Here is an 18,141-nt window from a genome sequence, read left to right on the forward strand (position 1 = left end):
ACTCTCCGACCAGCTGGCTGGTTTATTTCGGTGATTGGTAGCCCAACAGAAACACAGCCAACAAACGGAAGTAGCTTAGGGTTAACCGAATGCAGTTCCGTCCGCGAACAGAAACTCTCTAAAACTTTGTAGATGGACGGAGAGACGCGTGGGTTTTGGAAATTATACACAAAGCTACGGTATAATTCTCCGACAGTCTCCGAGTGGAAATTTTCCATGGAATTTGATTACGCGTTATATTTGCTTGACGAATTAAACAAGCGGCTTTAGTCCGACCGTGAGCCAGCACTCGAATTTCCGGTTTTCACACTGCGAGTTTCAAGTTGAGAGATAGAAAAAAAAAAAAAAAATAAATAAAAGTAATATCAATATTCAATTCGAGTTTCGGAATACAAATTCAGATTCGTGATTAACGATTCAAAAGATCTCAGGTACCACACAAATTTTGGAAATCTGACCTTGTATTCGTTATCGGTGAGCTGAAAATGAACTCCGCCTAGAAATTTCTACCAAAATCGGAATATTTTTAGATTTTTTTTCACCATGTTGGATCGACATTTAGAATTTTGCGAACCGACAAGTGGGTACCAATTTTAATCAAAATCCAAATGTTTTTATAATTTCATGTTTTTCTTTTCTTTAATATATTCATTTCTTTACAATGATCCGAGCCGAAGAGTAAACGTATTTTTCCACCAAAAACAAGAGGAAATTATACGTCGAAGCTCGATATCAAGAAGGATGAATATTCTCCGAAAAGCTTTTTCTTTTTTGATATCTTATCGTAATTCAATCGATCTTTTGATTCGAATTTTTGTCGAAAACGAAAATTGTTAACAAAATGAAAACAAAAAAAAAAACAAACGAAAATCATGTCAAAATAAATCTCCTGCGGATTTTCATGCGCGTGCGTACGTTTTGTGTGTTCTCATTTACTAAGAAAGGGAAAGGAATTTACCAAATTGATGAATACGAAGATTACTCATTTTTTTTTTCAGAAAATTTATTACAAATACTGCTATTGAATAATTTTGAACATTATTACTTAAGACATAAATCGATGCGATGTTGCGTTGCAAATTTAGTAAAGATGGATAAACTGACCGCAGGAATACAATTTTTTTCATATTTCAGCCAATTTCAAATCGAATCGATAAAACCGTTCATCATGAATTCGAAAAGAAAAATCACTTTCACCGCACAGGTATGCCGAAAAAAATTTCTAAATTTCATATCGAAAAATATTGAGAAGATAAGATGAATTCTTTCTATTTTATCAATGATACTTCGCTTTCCTCGACTATGGTCTTTTCTTTCGGTGATCGCAGCTCGAATAAAGCCGTAATTTCTATTGATACATGCTTCGGAACGGTTATAATAAGCCCTTGAAAATTTCAATCCTCAATTTATTTCGCACGCGATGATTAATGATAGCATGGGGGAGATCGGAACTATTTTTGCTCACTTCGATTAAGTCACGTCGAGCTGATCGACGTTTCAACGCTTTGAATCACACGCTACCTTGCTGAATCGACTTTTGTAACAAGATAGAGATCGGTGATGTTCAGGGTATCCGATTACGAATCTGAAGTCAGATTTGAAAAATTCAAGATGGCGGATCCAATGAGGTGGACGAAAATTTCAAAATTTATCAAACAAGGTCAAAAAACTCTGTGCAAGGGTTTTCAGGGTCGCTGATTGGATTCGCCATACCGAATTTTCAAAATCTGATTTTGAAATCGTAACCAGCGACCCGAAAAACTTTGAATTTATGTAAAACATGTAAATGTATGAGGAGAGGGGTAACTTTCTCAGAAACGAATTATTCCTTCAATTTTTACGATTTCTCACAATCATTTTGTTCCTAACAATAATAATTTACATTGTATCGCAACAATTACTCTCTAGTATCGAAAACCTATCGGTGTAATATCACAAATAGAAAAAAAAACTGCAAAGAAATATGTTGAAACGTTCTCTAGGTATACAAAAAAAGGATATAAAATAATAAGAATAAGATTAACGTCGTTAACGAAATATATTCAAGTACTTGATGTTTAAAATAAAAGTCACAAGCTTATTGAGTATCCGGAAAGCTCAGCCCACGCGCATTGTTTGTATTCAATTTGCAGCATCGTACGACAAAATAATGGAAATTCTTTCCCTCTTTAAACAATAAATAAAATTTCATGCGTCATAGACGTGGGTGAAAATACAATTACTTTCAGATATATTCCCATGCCTTTTTTGAGCTGTACCGCATTTTTTTCCATCGAGTATTTTATTTGTATATTTGTACATATTATATGCATAAATAAAAGAGAAGAAAAAATTTGGGAATGAGATTAAAATTCGATGAAACGGTTTCGGTTGACTCAAGTTCGTGCGATGAAAAGTTTGACCAGACTTCACGAATTTCATCGTTTGGGATTGAAGCGAGTAAAGACGCTCGGTGAATTTCAAATTCTTAATAATAATGCGTCATGTGTAATACAATTTTTTAGCTCGATCCAAGATTAAGACGTTCAAAGTGCAAAGTTCTTTCATTCAAATTCAAGAGACCTGAAACGATTTTAACACCACCATAATTTCCGCGATGTAATTTCAACTCGACAAACTAGATCGATGAATAAATGAGTAAATAAATAAATAATACATCCGATCCAGGCTATGTGGATGATATTTTATTCCGAAAGGCGACGATCCGTATTACAAATCAGTTCAGGAGGGCTTATAAACTTTCATAAACTCATTATATAAAGAGAACATCGATCAACCACGCGTTGCATATAAATAATGATCGAGAAACGAATTTTCAGGAATATCACAGGAAGTTTCAAGTTGGAGATAAATATTGATAAACACGCCCCTAGGGATTCTCACCTTTACGATTATTCTCTCATTGTACGTTGCGAAAAAACACCACTTGCAAAAATTCAGTTTGAACAAAGACGCTTCTTCGGTGTCGAAATTTGAGAATATGAAACTTTCTACAAATTCGTTCTCTGAAACATTGACTCTGTACATTATTAAATTTTGCATTTCTGAATTCGGGGATTAACGTTTTCCGAAGTAAGTGGGTTCGGATAATAATAAAAACTCTACCGAATACATTTTAGGTAAACTGCAACTTTTTATTGAGCATCATTCGGGACTTAAGATTTCTGATAGTATCTGTTCTCTCATATTTGTTATTCGAGATTGTTAAATTCGGTATTCTGGCCATTTTAATTTTCGGTTTTTCTGATTTCTTACCCCCACTCCGCGTGTTTCAATCTAAAATCTCACGCCCTGCTCTTGAAATCTCTCGTGTACCTTTCGTCTTCCGGAATGAATTTCAATCCCAATTAGTTACGCCGGTGTACATCACGAACAACAATTGTAGGGGGCGCAACGATGCGAGAGGAGGAGAGAAGAAGAAAGCTAGTTATAAAAAGGAAGAACAGAGAAGCAAAGAAGGACAAGGAGGACGGAGAAACATTGTATCAATGCAGAGTGCTGAAAGGGACTGCACGGAATTCGACCAAGGCTTGGTGATGAACAAAAACATGTTGCAAAAGTAGAAGAAATAAAAAAAAAAAAAACTTTTCAACAGCAAAACGAGATACGATGAAAAAGGATCAATATTCGTCAAATATTTTACGATTTCTTCGTAATTTACAGGCGATTTTGATATAATTCATCAAATACGAAATTCGCTCGAGTTATTCCTTGTATTTTTTTTTTTTTTGTTAGTTTGAAATTGATTAAAGTTTGTATAGAAGATACGAGTATAATTCCAGGTGTTTGAATGTATTTCGTTTAAGTTGATCAGATATTTCGTCGTTCATCTAACCAAAATATTATTCATTTAGTCGAATTGGTGAGATTTTCATAATTTTTCGCTAGTGTAACTCTGACGTGAAAAAACTAGGACGAAAAATTTTCCACGGTTATTTTTTACGCGACTCTACGTTAAGAGTCATGAGGAATAACGTGTAATTTAAAAGCGTGTAATCATTGTTACAATAATTGGAATATCATACCTACAATTATTTTCACTTCTTCTGGTGATTGTTTGCCTTACGTTCGCCCTGCGCGACGTTTATTTACTCGTAAAGTATGTTTGCCAACATCAATAGAACAATAATTAGCGTTTGAGACGTAGCGACGCTACGCGCAGTTAATTCTAGCTTCTAATCAACCGGCCTGAATTCACATGCTTCATAATTACGGTATGTTTTGCATTATATAGTTTAATATTCTCACTAACGAAGAACCCGGAAATTGATACGCAATTCTTCTTACAGAGAATCGTTGAGTTTGCTTTAACGTGAATTAAAATTTTTGAACTACGGGTTCAATTTCAATCCTAAATTGCCTGGACTAAAATTTTCGGTACCTTCGGTACGAGTCGTTTTTCGTATCAAGGCGTTTTTCCTTATTTTACTTACAATTCTGCACATTTCGATCACACGATTACAAACAAGAAAATCATTATGTCAAATTTTGTTCCGTTTCAGGTGCGAATACAAAAAGGCAATAAAAATTATCGGTTAATATTTATTCATTTCGTTGAAAATGGTTGAAGAAATGATTCTTTTATTTATTTTTATTTCATTTATTTATTTTTTTCGTTCAAATAAACGTGTCGACTCTGTAAATAATTCGGATTCAAATGATACGGTCTTAGAGCATAGAACCAAAAAACAATTTTTAAAAATTTATATTCAATTGCCATAACTGGTAAATTCAACAAAACTTTTCTCTATGTGTATAATTGCAACAAATTTTGTATTTTTTTTTTAATTACATACAATTTTCGATGAACGTGGGGCTGAAAAATTTGGTATAAAACGAAACTGCGAATAAATTACGGTATATATACACCAACCTTACATCGATCTCATCTGTATTCAACTGTAGGATCTTCCCTATATCTGTAAAATGTATCGGCGCGAATCTACGCCTAAATTATACTCTAAACAATAAACTAAATCTCCCCAGCGACATGGTCTAATTTAGCGACTGGTGCTACTGATTACATAATTTGCGGTGGTAACTTTTCGTTTTAGGTGCACAATATTAAGGCTCTCAAATTCCGAGACCGTGCGCAGGCTAAATTTTTATCAGCTTTAACACGGCTGCTAGTCTACGCGGAGTATAGGATGGTGATACAGCGATAGCGCAACGAGTCTGGAAAATATAGCGGTGAGATTCACGCCTTGTGATATTCGTGTTGGTGATATTTTCTACTATGCGTTGCGAAGAAAAAAAAATTTCCTCCGATAAGTCGCGCCAATTTCGGTCTAAATCCCTGAGCTAAGAGAATTTTTCGTACCGCATTAATTTGCCAGATTTCTGTGGCTTGTAATTTGCAGCTCGCGGTTTAAATTCAGGATTTTTTATATTTTTTTTTTTTTGTCAGGTAATTAAATATTTTGAATAATGTACAAGTGGCTCGTAACGTACGAATATTTACCGAACGAACGAAACTCGGAAATTTAGAATGATTTTGATTATTAATTTAGATTTCAGATTATTTGATGGATCATTAATTTTTCGCTTTCTATATATTCTTAATTCAGCTGTATTTAGATGTATGATATAATTGGGAATTACCAAATGCAAGAACGGTCGCATATCAAAATTAAACAGACTAATCATAGACTCGTGGGAAAGTTTTTTCAACGTTCTTCTACGCAGATGCATATAATATATATATATATATATTTACAAACGAACATCTGGTAAAATTTACTGTCAATTGTTACGCAGTGCTAATCAAATCGTTAATGAAACTCTATAAAGTAAAGCGGTGACCGAAGACTCGAATACTTAAATTTAGATTCCTCTCCAATTTTCAATTCCATGATCGAAATGAAGATTTGATAAAAAAAAAAAAGTTTGTAAGAATTTGATGAGAATTCAGAAAATTCCAAACGTATTTTATTCGACTTAAACTCGTGACTCGGACAAATGAAATGAATAAAGAAATAGTCGAAAAAAAATCAAAAATCCACTCGGATAATTATCGTCGAAGAGAGTCGGAAGAAACGAGGTGAATAAAAACGACAGAAATTGAACGAACAGTTTTTTTCAAGCAACGGATCGACCAGTTCCAATCAGAGACATTATTTTATAATCAAATATCGTCCCTCGATTTCACCGAGAGAATCAGCGTTGATTCGACCTTCGTCTTTATCAGAGATCGAGAAACGGAAACCTGACGGAACAAAATTCGCTTTCGAAACGATGAAAATAGAAAAGAAAAGAGATCCTAGGCATAGGCAAAAGAGTATAGATATAATGTATATGAAAGCTGAAACAGGTGCATCGCCATTTTCCAGATTGCGGTTCGAGCATCACTTATTCGGAACCCACTTACTTCGGAAAACGTTAATCCGAGAATTCAGAGATTCAGAATTTAATAATGTACAGAGTCAATGTTCCAGAGAACAAATTTGTAGAAAGTTTCATATTCTCAAATGTCCAAATATTATAAAAATAAAAGTTGGAACTTGATCATCCAGAAACGGCGGAAAACAGATATCCGGAACGTAGAAGGGTCGTTATTCAGAATCGTAAAATTCCGAAAGATCGGTATTCCGAAAGTAACCGACTAATCTATTTTGACTTGCAAAATGTTTTGTACACAGAATCAAAGAGATTCTTTGGTGCATCGGGCGTATCTTTTCATCTGCAATATTTTTGTCTCACTAAAAGATTGAATACGACTTTTGATATCGTAAACTTATATTTCTTGGCTTCCAATACGATATAAGTTATCGACGCTTCCGATATATTGCGATTCTTCATTCCGACGATTCTGACACACTGCAATTCTATATTCCGAGCCTTCTATGAAATTACTACTCGGAGTTTTAACCGTTCTGATTCCTGATCCTTGGCATTTATGAATTCGAATAGACGAAAATTCTACTTTACGATCCATCCGAAGATTATTTGTTTGTGTTTGCCTGATTCTGCCAATGGCCTTTCGGAATTTTCACCAGTCATGTATTCTAAATTGTATAACTTGAAATTTCGATACTTTTATATTCTATTTCCATTATTTCTGGCTTAACGAAGATTCATCACTTTGATCGTTAGCGATTTTGAGTTTTCGATATATTTATGTTCTTTTTGGTTTTTTCTTATTTTCTACTCCTACCCTAGTGTGGCCGCCAGACTAGACTATTACTGCACCATTGACATATCTCAATTTAGAATCAGCTTTATAATTGAGCTAACGTGGACGAAAATACACGACCACCAACAACAGCCATCCTTGCTGGTCGTGTAACCTACCCACCCGATCCATATACCCCCCTCCTTGTCTATATAACTGTATATATTTATTGATAGCTCTCAGCTGTTTTGTTTTGGCACGCACGCGATGCTTGAGACATGAACCACCAATGTCGTCAGACATTATATTGTTATTTTGAGCATTGTCGAAGGTTGGTCGTTCTATCGCAGGATACACAAGATTGTAAGCACCAAGTACATATTCGTACAGAAAAAGGTTCCGCAGTATCATCAACGGTATATTAAGGTCAATTTTTCACCTCTATGTATACAATTTTTTTGCAACACTTGTTCACTTTTATAATTATTATCACAGTCACAGATTTTTCGTTATAAAATTCACTCGATTCGATCTAATATGCGATTGTCTTTTCAAGCTCGTAACTAACAAAATGCATCTCCCAATTTCAATCGTTGTCGGTACTTGAGTTTTGAATCGAGCTAAAAATAACGATAATCATGATAATAACAATAACAATAATAATAATAATAATATTCTCGCTGTTTTATCGTCGTGGTTTTCTTTAAAAATATTGTAGCAAGCTGCTGCGGACATAAATTCTGTTCAACAACCAGAATGTCCTAACACATGTCGAATCCATATATCTAAATCGATCGTTCGGAAGAGTCGAGTTTTTGTTTTCACAAGCTTCATAGCTTCAAATACTTATTATTATTTTCCACTCTGGCAAGCGGCAAAATAACGCAATATAATAATTGCTACCAACTCGAATATATTTTTGTTCACGATGCGAAAGAAGAGAACAGGTGAAATTGACCGTCAAAAAAATATGATATCCATTTACAGATTATGATCAATGTCAATATAACGAGTACCGTGTAAAACCAGTTTTTGTTAATTTTTTCACACCTATAAATCGTATCATTTGGTAAAAAAGTATAATCTCGACGATACGAATAAAGTTTCGTTTTTTGCTTCCCGGACTCATTGATGCTCGAACAACGGTCGTAGAGGTGGCCCAGGCGTTTCTTACAAATTACAATCTGTCATTTAAAATTTCACAAATTGTCGATACGACAGGTTGCTTCGTGCGAAGCTGTTCGCCAAGCTCGACGAGTTGTTATTCTGTCATGTTTTTCGACTCGTATCATCGACAAACATTAAGAAAACTCACAACATATTAATATTCTTGATGTTAATAATACTCGTTTGACAAGAAAGAGTTTTTTATTAGCGAGTAAACGCTTTAATACCGCTTTATCGATTTTCGAATTTAAAAAGCCCGCGACTATATGCCGCGTGACGTCATGTGGCTCCAACCAATCAGCGTTATAATACTCCGCGTTATAAGCGCGCGATATTCAAAACGTTTCGATTATCGCGAAGCGATATCGGATAACTGAACGGTTTTTCACAGCTTGAGATTAAAATATGTATTCGTATGAAGTAATCTTGTGTGTAATATGAAATTGTCCAGATCTGTTTTCACGAAGGGATAAAAAAAAAACAAGTGCTAAAACAAAGGTTGAGGTTAGTTCAAAGCGGGAAAATAATTCGTTTTTCAAATCGTTTCTCGCACCTTCTACGCGGCTCGACTAATTCATAAGGTAATTAACAATATCGGCTGTAACGTATCGACTTTTTCGCATAAAAAATGGTCGTTACTTCAGGTGTTTATTGTTCGTTCAGCGACAGCATAAAGCAATTCCCTCTGACGAGTAACGAGAAAACCAATAGGGAAATAAAAATAGGAAATTAGAATAACAAAAAACGGTGGGAAACAAATGTGACGGTAGACCTTATCATGTCGGGTTAACTTTTATGATACTGCATTGACGCAGCGGCTCGAAATCTGATACTCGAAACCTAGCGAATCCTTTTCAAAACATATTATACGAAGCTTTGTGAAGGCGTGTTGTTTTTTTTTTTTTTTTTTTTTTTTTATTAATCAAGCATTTTTCTCGCGCACAGTCGAGGCAGAAATTTTTGATAAAAAATGAAATGTAATCGTGGTTCGAAAGGTAAAACTGAAGGTGGCTAAGATGATTTTTTTTTTTTTTTAGTAATAAAAATTATTGCACAGAAGAAAACCAACTCTGGCAAATAGCACAGAATTCAAATCGTGTATATTTGATATAAATTATTAAACTCGATAGTTTTGGACACTAAAAAAATAACACAATCATGAGATATTTTGTAATAATTCATAATCAAGCTTCTCTGGTCAAAATTTTGATGGTTTGATTTGTTTTTTTTTTTCTACGTTAAGAATGATCGAAAGCTTCTGACACATTCTTCAGATTATTTTCAAGTAAAAAACGTTCTTGCTTAGACTGTACGTTCAATACACCATTGAATTACTTTATCGTTAGATTCCGTAACGATATCGATTGTTGAAAACTATTCGACTTATCAATTAGTCGTAATATCGCATGGCAGTTATAAACGAAAAGAAGAAAAGACGACATTTCGTATCATAATTAACAAAAAAGAACAGAAATTCGAAAATTGAAAGACTAGTGAAATACATAAGTACATAAAAATAATAATTCTTTAAACCAACGAAACCTGTCAAAATATTTCAACAATTTATACAACTTACGTGATGCAACGTGCAAGCAGGTATAAATCCATCGAGATGATAACGTCGACAAGTTTTTCTTCCAAAATTTTTTTTTTTTTTTTATTTTCTGTACTAGTTTTTCAATTCTCCATACCTTAAATTCACTGAAACTTTAAGCTTTCTAAAACATCACTTTTTCCCTTTTCCCGCCGACGAGAGATAAGTTTTTGTTATGAATACACTTCTCGATGCTATCATCTCACACACTTTGGGTTATTTACGTTACACATCTTCCGGAAATAGTAGCGTTGATTTATTTATACATTTAATAACCGAGTGACATCAGTATCGTAGAGGCGTAATTCCATCTACCTTTTACACATAATATTCTTATTATATCAATTGGCAAAAAAATTGAACTACCGTGAGAAATTTTTAGATTTCCATTTCCGCGTTCAATTGAATTTTATTCACTAATAAATTTTTCACAATTATATGAAAATGAGATAATATGATTCCGATCAATTAAATCCAAATCCTGTATCGAAATATTGTTAACTTTGGTCAAACGAATGGGTGTCTTTATATCCTCACAATAATAATCACTGTTACAAATTCAATTAACACCTTTCAATAATACACAATATTATTCGACCAAATATTTGTTACTCAGATTTTCCGGTTCACTTTTCCATGGCACATGCGGCCGGTTTTTTTTTTTTTTATTTTTTTATCTTTGACGATAACACTCGACACTCACTGGCTATATATTACACACTTTAGTACAGGAACCGATCAACCGACCAAATAAAAAAAAAAAAAGTCAAAAACGAAAAAAATAGAAGTAAGACAATTTTTGTAAAATTTTTTTACACATCTCCAAGAACGACGGATTCAATTTCATTGAAAATAAAAAAAAAAAAAATCACACCCTCGTCTCCAGGGATTTTGCAAAAATTCTTTCGTCACAAAGTTCGATAAAATAGTCCTGCTCCATTTCAAACACACTGACTCGCGAATTGAAATAACACGTTGATTAAAAACTTGTTAAAAATTATGAAAATTCGAGGAAATAAAAAAATTAAAAAAAAAAAAAATTGATCGATCGGTAAATAAATTTACGTATGACGAAAGACAGGCTTCGTTGACATCCACGAGCGTTGGATTCTCCCGCGGCGTTTAACGCATCCAAAAACGCTACCCTGCACATGCGTATGTATGTTATATATGACGTGTGTATGCGCGTGCGTGTGCGTTTGTTTGTTTCTATCGGTATTCGTACGATGCGATAAGTCCGTCCGGCGTGGCGGATCGCCCACGACTGACGGGCTCGGCTCCGAGTCTCTTCGCTGTATGAACCAGTACCGAGACAAACACCCACACAGGCTCGAGCGTAAGATAGAGCTTGCAAGCTCTCTGTGCTTCGGCTCGTACGAATACAAGGGCCGAGGGCTGCCCGAGCTTCGGGCGCATGACGTTTTTTCTTCTTTTTTTCTTCTTATCAGTTCCATTTTTTCTTTTTTTTTGTTCTCCGTTCGTTGGTGGGGGAATCCCTTCCGCGTTCTCGCATTATGCCGAACGATGAGACAAAAGATTCGACGATTGCGTATCGATACGATTTATTAAATAACAAAATTTTCTTCCGTTCTTCTCTTCTTCTCTCCGATTATCATACGACCGATGAGAAAAGGGGAAAGATTCAACGAAACGATAGAGGATTTGAAATCACTCGATCTCATGGAATTTCAATGTTATTTAAGATCTTAATTATTCAATGATCGAACCGATGAAATATAAACGACGAATTATTTTTTTCGTATCAGTTGAATTGATTTTATGTAATTTATTAACGTTATTAATTGCGGAAATTAATTAGTTTCTGGATGTGAAGAAACATTGATTATTTTTCCGCCTGAAGGAAAGAGTAAGAATCATAAATTTAGTCGCACAAGACAAGAGATTGATTTGAAGCAATCTGTAAAATTTATCGAAGCCAAATGAATAGTCTGTGAGTTTGACGTTACATTATTAATTTTTTTTTTTTTTTTTCTTTTGCGATACATCGACTGAATTTTTCTCATGTTCCAAAAAAAAAAAAAAAATTAGTCTTCATTTTGCGTATTATTACAAGTAAAACTTTTCTTACGTTGAAATCAAATTTATAAACATCCAGCTTCATTTATATTGCTACCAGTGTTTGATTTATTATTATAACAGTAATTTTTCAACACTTATCATTGCAAATTATCATTCACTTGAATTTCAGGTTTTGTTCATATTTTGAAATGCATTAAAAAATCCATTGATCATAAAATTGCGAAGTGTATCATTTACTTGTGTGGAAAATTTTCGCATTCCAATGTGTATGGTTGGTGACATTTTCAGATCCGGTAAAATTCAAATGATAGATCGATTCCCGATAATATTATCAGCCGCTGTTATATTTTTTCGTATTTACAAGTTCGAACAAACATTTTCATCCCCTTTTTGTGCGGTTTTTTTTTTTTTTTTTTGATTTTTTTTTTTGTTTGCACTCCGTCATTCCTCACTCGCTCAATCATTCTTCTCCTTCTCTCTCACTCTTTCTCTCTCTCTCTCTCTCTCTCTCTCTCTCTCTCTCTCTCTCTCTCTCTCTCTCTCTCTCTCTCTCTCTCTCTCCTTCTCACACAGACACACAACACACAAACATGAGGATTATGTTCTAGCAATCCAGTCCCCGAGGGATATAAAGATAAACACACGTTTAGCTTACACTTTTATATTATACTCGTATGCCAGAATGTTTGGAAAGCAATGTAAACAGACAAATTAGCGTATCTTGAAGGTACTTGGCACAATTTCTAACAAGAGTTTAACCCGTCAAATTGCGATTTATAAACTTCGTGTGAAAAATTTGCGACGTTAAATTGCACCCTGATAATTTTCTTAATCACTTACTTGGCGTTTGTAAATAATAAACGGGTTGATGTATTTTTTTCAAAATCAATCTGATCTGGCAGGAATCAAATTTAGAAAAAAAAAAAAAGAAAAAAAATGTCAAAAGTTTTCATTCTATACAGATTGTAAGACGCAAACGGAAATTCTGTAATTTTTATTATCGTCGTTATTTTCTGTCGTGAACAACACGCAAGATCAAAACAGGAAACTGTCGACTATAAATCGATCGTGCAATAAGTTGAAATCTTTGCTAACATTTTCGGTGCGAAAAAGTCCGTTCAAACGTATTAACGAGACAGATTTAACGCGTCAAAAAGTTTGGCAAAAACTGTTTCCGTTCCCGCTCCTCATCACCGCGGAGTAAACGAAAGACGGGAAAGTTTTTTCCTAGTTTTTTTCGTTACCTTCTTTTTTTTTTTGTTTTTTCGCTCCTTTATCGTCACTTACATACAAAGCTCGCTCGTGAAAAGTTGTTTTTCCGACCTACGTTTGCAATATCAATTTATATACGCACACGTGTTTTTCTATATTGTGAAAACAGTCGGTACGTTTTACTTTCTTGCTGTTTTTTTTTTTTTTTTTTTTCGCTTTTCCGAAACAGACTCTCAATATTCGAAACAAGTTGGTCGGAAACTGAAGTAACATTTTTTTTTATTTTGTTTAATTAAAACAAAAAAACAAAATTTACGATATCTTGAATCGCAGAAAATTTTCGCTGGGTTAAAAACAAAAAATTAATCCGTATGAAATGCGTTGCAGTAAGGCATGGAGATGAAGTAAAAAAAACAAAAAAAAAAAAAAAAAAAAAAGGAGAAGACGGAAATAATGTGACATGCACATTTGGACGATATATCAGGTGTGACACGAGTTCGCAGGCTCATCCCTAGGGAATTTTACGCTGTCAGGAATTGCGAATCTATGCTGAAGCGTAAGCCCGAAAAAGACGAGCGGAAACCCGGCGGCCTCTTTTTCTTCCTCTTCATCTTCTTCTTCTTCTTCTTCTTTTTCATTTTGCTTATAGCTTCACGCTTTTCGAGAGATGGTGAAAAGTATTCCACAAGGATTGCAGTTCTTTTCGAGGTACGCGCGAAAAGTGGAGGAGATCTGTAAGCTTACACATCCGTCGAAACATTAATCAAATCCCGACTTCCTTACTTTCCTCCTTTTTCTTACTATTCCCATCGCTCCGTATACGGCTTCATAGTCAATACATCCTTCGGCGATTAATCTTCCTTACGCGGCTTATCTAACTTCACGATGCTGTGTACGGAGAGAAAGAAAAATTCCAAGTTTTGGCCGCTGTACAGTCTTAAACTATCCTCATTTTTTTTTTTTTTTTTTTTTTTCACAATAATCCTTTGAGTCTTAGTGAAAAGTATTCTCATCGCTTATTTTATCGAATCCATAGAAAAAAAAAATTCTGTCAAGGTGTTTTTAGGGTCTTTTATTACGGATCTGAAGTCAAATTTTGAAAATTCAGTCTAGCAAATCCATTCAGCGACCCCGAAAACTCTTGCATAGAGTTTTTTTGCTCGGATTTAGTTTTTCCAATATACCGAACCGAAAAATCTTGTACATGTTACTGTTCTTTCCGATTACGGTGATTTATTACGTGAACCTTTTTTGACTTCACAGTCTCAAGCGTTTCGAAATTTTTTTTAATCGCGTCTTATCGGTATCAATTTTTTCTTGCTTTTTCACCCTCCCAATATTTAAAACGAGACACGTGCTCTCAATTCTTAAGAATCTCAGCCAAACACTTCGACAATGCGATTTCAAATGAACATTCGTAATTTCAACCAACTTCAAATAATTTTAAACCAAGTCGCAAGATTTTTTTTTACTCCATTTTCACGAGAGTTTTGACACCCAATATTCGTATTTCGTAAAATTTAACAAAGTTTTATCTCTTACCAAGTATCGTTACGGGCCTTAAAATTTGTCTACCAATTCTAAATAAATTCGAAACGCGATTCGTATTCCATTCTTGGAGTTTCAATTGTTTTAAAATAAAGATTTCAACTGATTTTTCCGATTCTACTAATCACAAAATAATGATAAACAAAGTTTCACTTGCAATAATTGAAGAAAACTCGTCCCTGTCAACAGCGTTGTAAACGATTCATTCAAATCGGTCGAGTCTTATTTAGTACAATCTTGATGCAAGTCTCGGTGTAATCGATCCGTCGATCGGTGCATATATTTGCGATAAAACCGATTGTCAATGCAAAATTCATACCTTGCTAACAGAGACATCTTCAATAATTACTGGCGCGTAATTGTTTCGCTTTGACAGACAGGAAACTTTGTCAACAGGAAATTCTACCGCGGAACTTTTGTGCAAATCTTAGAATTCGGTTACGCCTATATTTTTGTAATTTCAACATTCTCCTCCGAGATGAAAAATCAATCTGCTCTATTTTCCAATTACGCCGGTACGAATTGGCGCCAAAGCAAATTTCGAGAGACGTTTATTATATTATATACTATTAGTCGCTTCATCTGCGAATGCTAAATTTGGTTCTGACGTGCAATATCATAAATCACTGTGACCAACATTAGTGTATATTAAATATTAACTAATATAAATTCCGATGCTCGAACCTTGAGTGAAGAAGAATAAGGAGTGAGAGAATATTTTGCTTTCTTAATGGCTCGAGTCAGACATGTAATAACATTCTAATACGCGATTAACATCGATATCTTTTAATGAACAGCGGGGATATTCGCATAATCAAGTGTTTCCGCCTTGGGCGATGAGTGAATCTGATTCTGAGTTGATTCATTCGATCGGGTCAGGCGGACAATCATTTTCGATGACTCGAACTTCGAACAGGTCGAATTACGGTGCATGTATGAGTATTTCCTAATTTACATTCAAAAATGAGAGTGTGTGTTGTTCTTCGTTTGTTTCTTTCCTTTTTTTTTTTTCTTTTTCACCTCTTCACGCGACGTGATGATGTAACGATCGCGACCTAAAAATTAATAAGTTGCACCGAGAATAACTCTTTAACAGTGCGGTTTCCTGCTTCCTGATCCAGCCTGATAAGAGAAAGCAAGAAAAATACAAGTCAAGAGGTAAAAGTACCAACAAAGTTTCTACGTAACATATATTTGCCGTTCGCTTCGTGGAGAATGTTGGAAATAAAAAAAAGTCAAACCTCGAAATATGAAATCTTTGACAATTGCACATTTTTCACCATTCGCGAATCTTTCGCAAATTTTACCCGGTTGATTGATGAAAAAAACCGTTTGCCGAGTTGTGCGAATTTAACGAAAAATTGTTATCTAAGATGAAATTAAACCCTGCGAGTTTGTTGTTCGATTTTTCGAGGCAGTTTGTAAAAAAAAAGGATAGCGGTGAGATTGCAATCAAACTCACTGAAATTAATTAAAATGTTCTCGGTCTTTCGTGTAATCTCTCCACTTTCTTTTAATTATTCTTAAAAAAAAACATTCAAAAAAATTGCATCAGCCTCCAGACAACCACCGCAGTACGCGTAACATTAGAAACTAAAAGTTGTACGTGAGTTTTCAATTCAAAAGTTTCATGACATACTCGTCAAAATCACACTATATCAAAAAACGTGAATTTTCTGTCACTTTGAAATTTTCGTACCGCGTATCTCATTTATATTTCGGTGTGAGAATATTCGAATGTGTAGAAAATATTCGATTCGTTAGAAACAAAGAAGAAAGAAAAACGAAGAAACGAAGAAAAAAAAAACAACTCGAGTACAATTTACGATAAGAAAGGCATCAATGGAATGAGCGAGTATAAAAAGAACAAGTAACGAGAAACAAATTAATTAAAATGAAATTGAACTGCGTACGGAAAAGGTCAAGAGGTTGACATTCTCTGATTACATAAAGTTGAATTCCAGATTAACATCAAGTCGCGTGTCTCGAGCTCGCTTTAACATCTACAACAATGATCTATGTACATAACCTACGATAGGTTGGGAGGTAATTTTTATTTTTTTTTTCCGGCAACTTTTCCGGTGAGATCGCAGTACCTGAATACCTGTACGATCGAATGATCTACGATGCGGATTGCGTATGGATTCCGGTACGTATATACGCATATCTGTGTGTGCGAGGGACGCGTTATGCATGAGCGGACGATTCGCGTAAGCTGGTTGTAATAATTACACGATTGGCAAAGTTGGCGAGCATATAACGGCTCACCTTAGAGGTCTTATCGTCGTCGGGCGCTGTTCGTCGATAGTGTAATTGACGGTTGAACACGCGTTTCTTGATGGCATTGCGCAACGCCAAAGTAGGAATAAATCACCGCGTGTGAGTTGGATATTTTTACACTGTTAATGACTACCGTGAGTTGTTCAAAGGTAAATTGTGCAACGTTGGTAAATGAAAAACGCCGCTTCCATGCATCTTTTCACCGTGCGCAATAGTAGAAGACACTCCTTCTCGTCTTGTTTACGATCATATCCACTGTTTTTACTTGTTTCTTGCTCGATTGTATTAACGAGAAGGCCTTTGACTCGCAATTAACTCGACCGAGTCAGTTTGGAAATTGGAATAACTGTTAGGAATTATCAACTCGAGTCAAACCTTCCGCGAATCAGAGAAGAGTCGTTAATTGAGAAGGTCAGGGAAGCCGGGTAGAAAATAAGATAAACCAAAAATCAGAATAAAATAATAAATACATGAACATATCGAAAACTCAACATCGCTATAAAACAAACTGGTGAATCTTCGTTAAGCCAGAAATAATGGAAATAGAATATAAAAGTATCGAAATTTCAAGTTATACAATTTAGAATACACGACTGGTGAAAATTCCGAAAGGCCATTGGCAGAATCAGGCAAACACAAACAAATAATCTTCGGATGGATCGTAAAGTAGGATTTTCGTCTATTCGAATTCATAAATGCGAAGGATCAAGAGTCAGAACGGTTAGAACTCCGAATAGTAATCTCATAAAAGGCTCGGAATATAAAATTGCAGTGTGTCAGAATCGTCGGAATGAAGAATCGCAATATATCGGAAGCGTCGATAACTCATATCGTATTAGAAGCCAAGAAATATAAGTTTACGATATCAAAAGTCGTATTCAATCTTTTAGTGAGACAAAAATATTGCAGATGAAAAGATACGCCCGATGCACCTAAGAATTTCTTTGATTCTGTATACAAAACATTTTGCAAGTCAAAATAGATTAGTCGGTTACTTTCGGAATACCGATCTTTCCGAATTTTACGATTCCGAATAATGACCCTTCTACGTTCCGGATATCTGTTTTTCGCCGTTTCTGGATGATCAAGTTCCAACTTTCATTTTTATAATATTTGGACATTTGAGAATATGAAACTTTCTACAAATTCGTTCTCTGGAACATTGACTCTATACATTATTAAATTCCGC

At 34.8% G+C, this 18,141-nt stretch overlaps 1 protein-coding gene across 7 annotated transcripts in view; it reads right to left on the minus strand.

Moving 5' to 3' along the window:
- Positions 1 to 18,141, minus strand: part of LOC124177435 (octopamine receptor beta-2R) — a 159,919-nt gene that overhangs the window by 34,843 nt on the left and 106,935 nt on the right. For 4 of the 7 annotated variants that reach the window (XM_046559774.1, XM_046559781.1, XM_046559779.1 and 1 more), the window contains exon 1: positions 9,855 to 11,137. The exons of the other annotated variants lie outside the window; for them this stretch is intronic. The gene's annotated coding sequence lies outside the window, so the exon portion shown is untranslated. Of the gene's footprint in view, positions 1 to 9,854; positions 11,138 to 18,141 lie in introns of those variants that run through there. 7 annotated transcript variants of the gene reach the window in all.

This window comes from Neodiprion fabricii, chromosome 3 (assembly GCF_021155785.1).
Source record: "Neodiprion fabricii isolate iyNeoFabr1 chromosome 3, iyNeoFabr1.1, whole genome shotgun sequence".
Classification (NCBI taxonomy): Eukaryota; Metazoa; Arthropoda; class Insecta; order Hymenoptera; family Diprionidae; genus Neodiprion; species Neodiprion fabricii.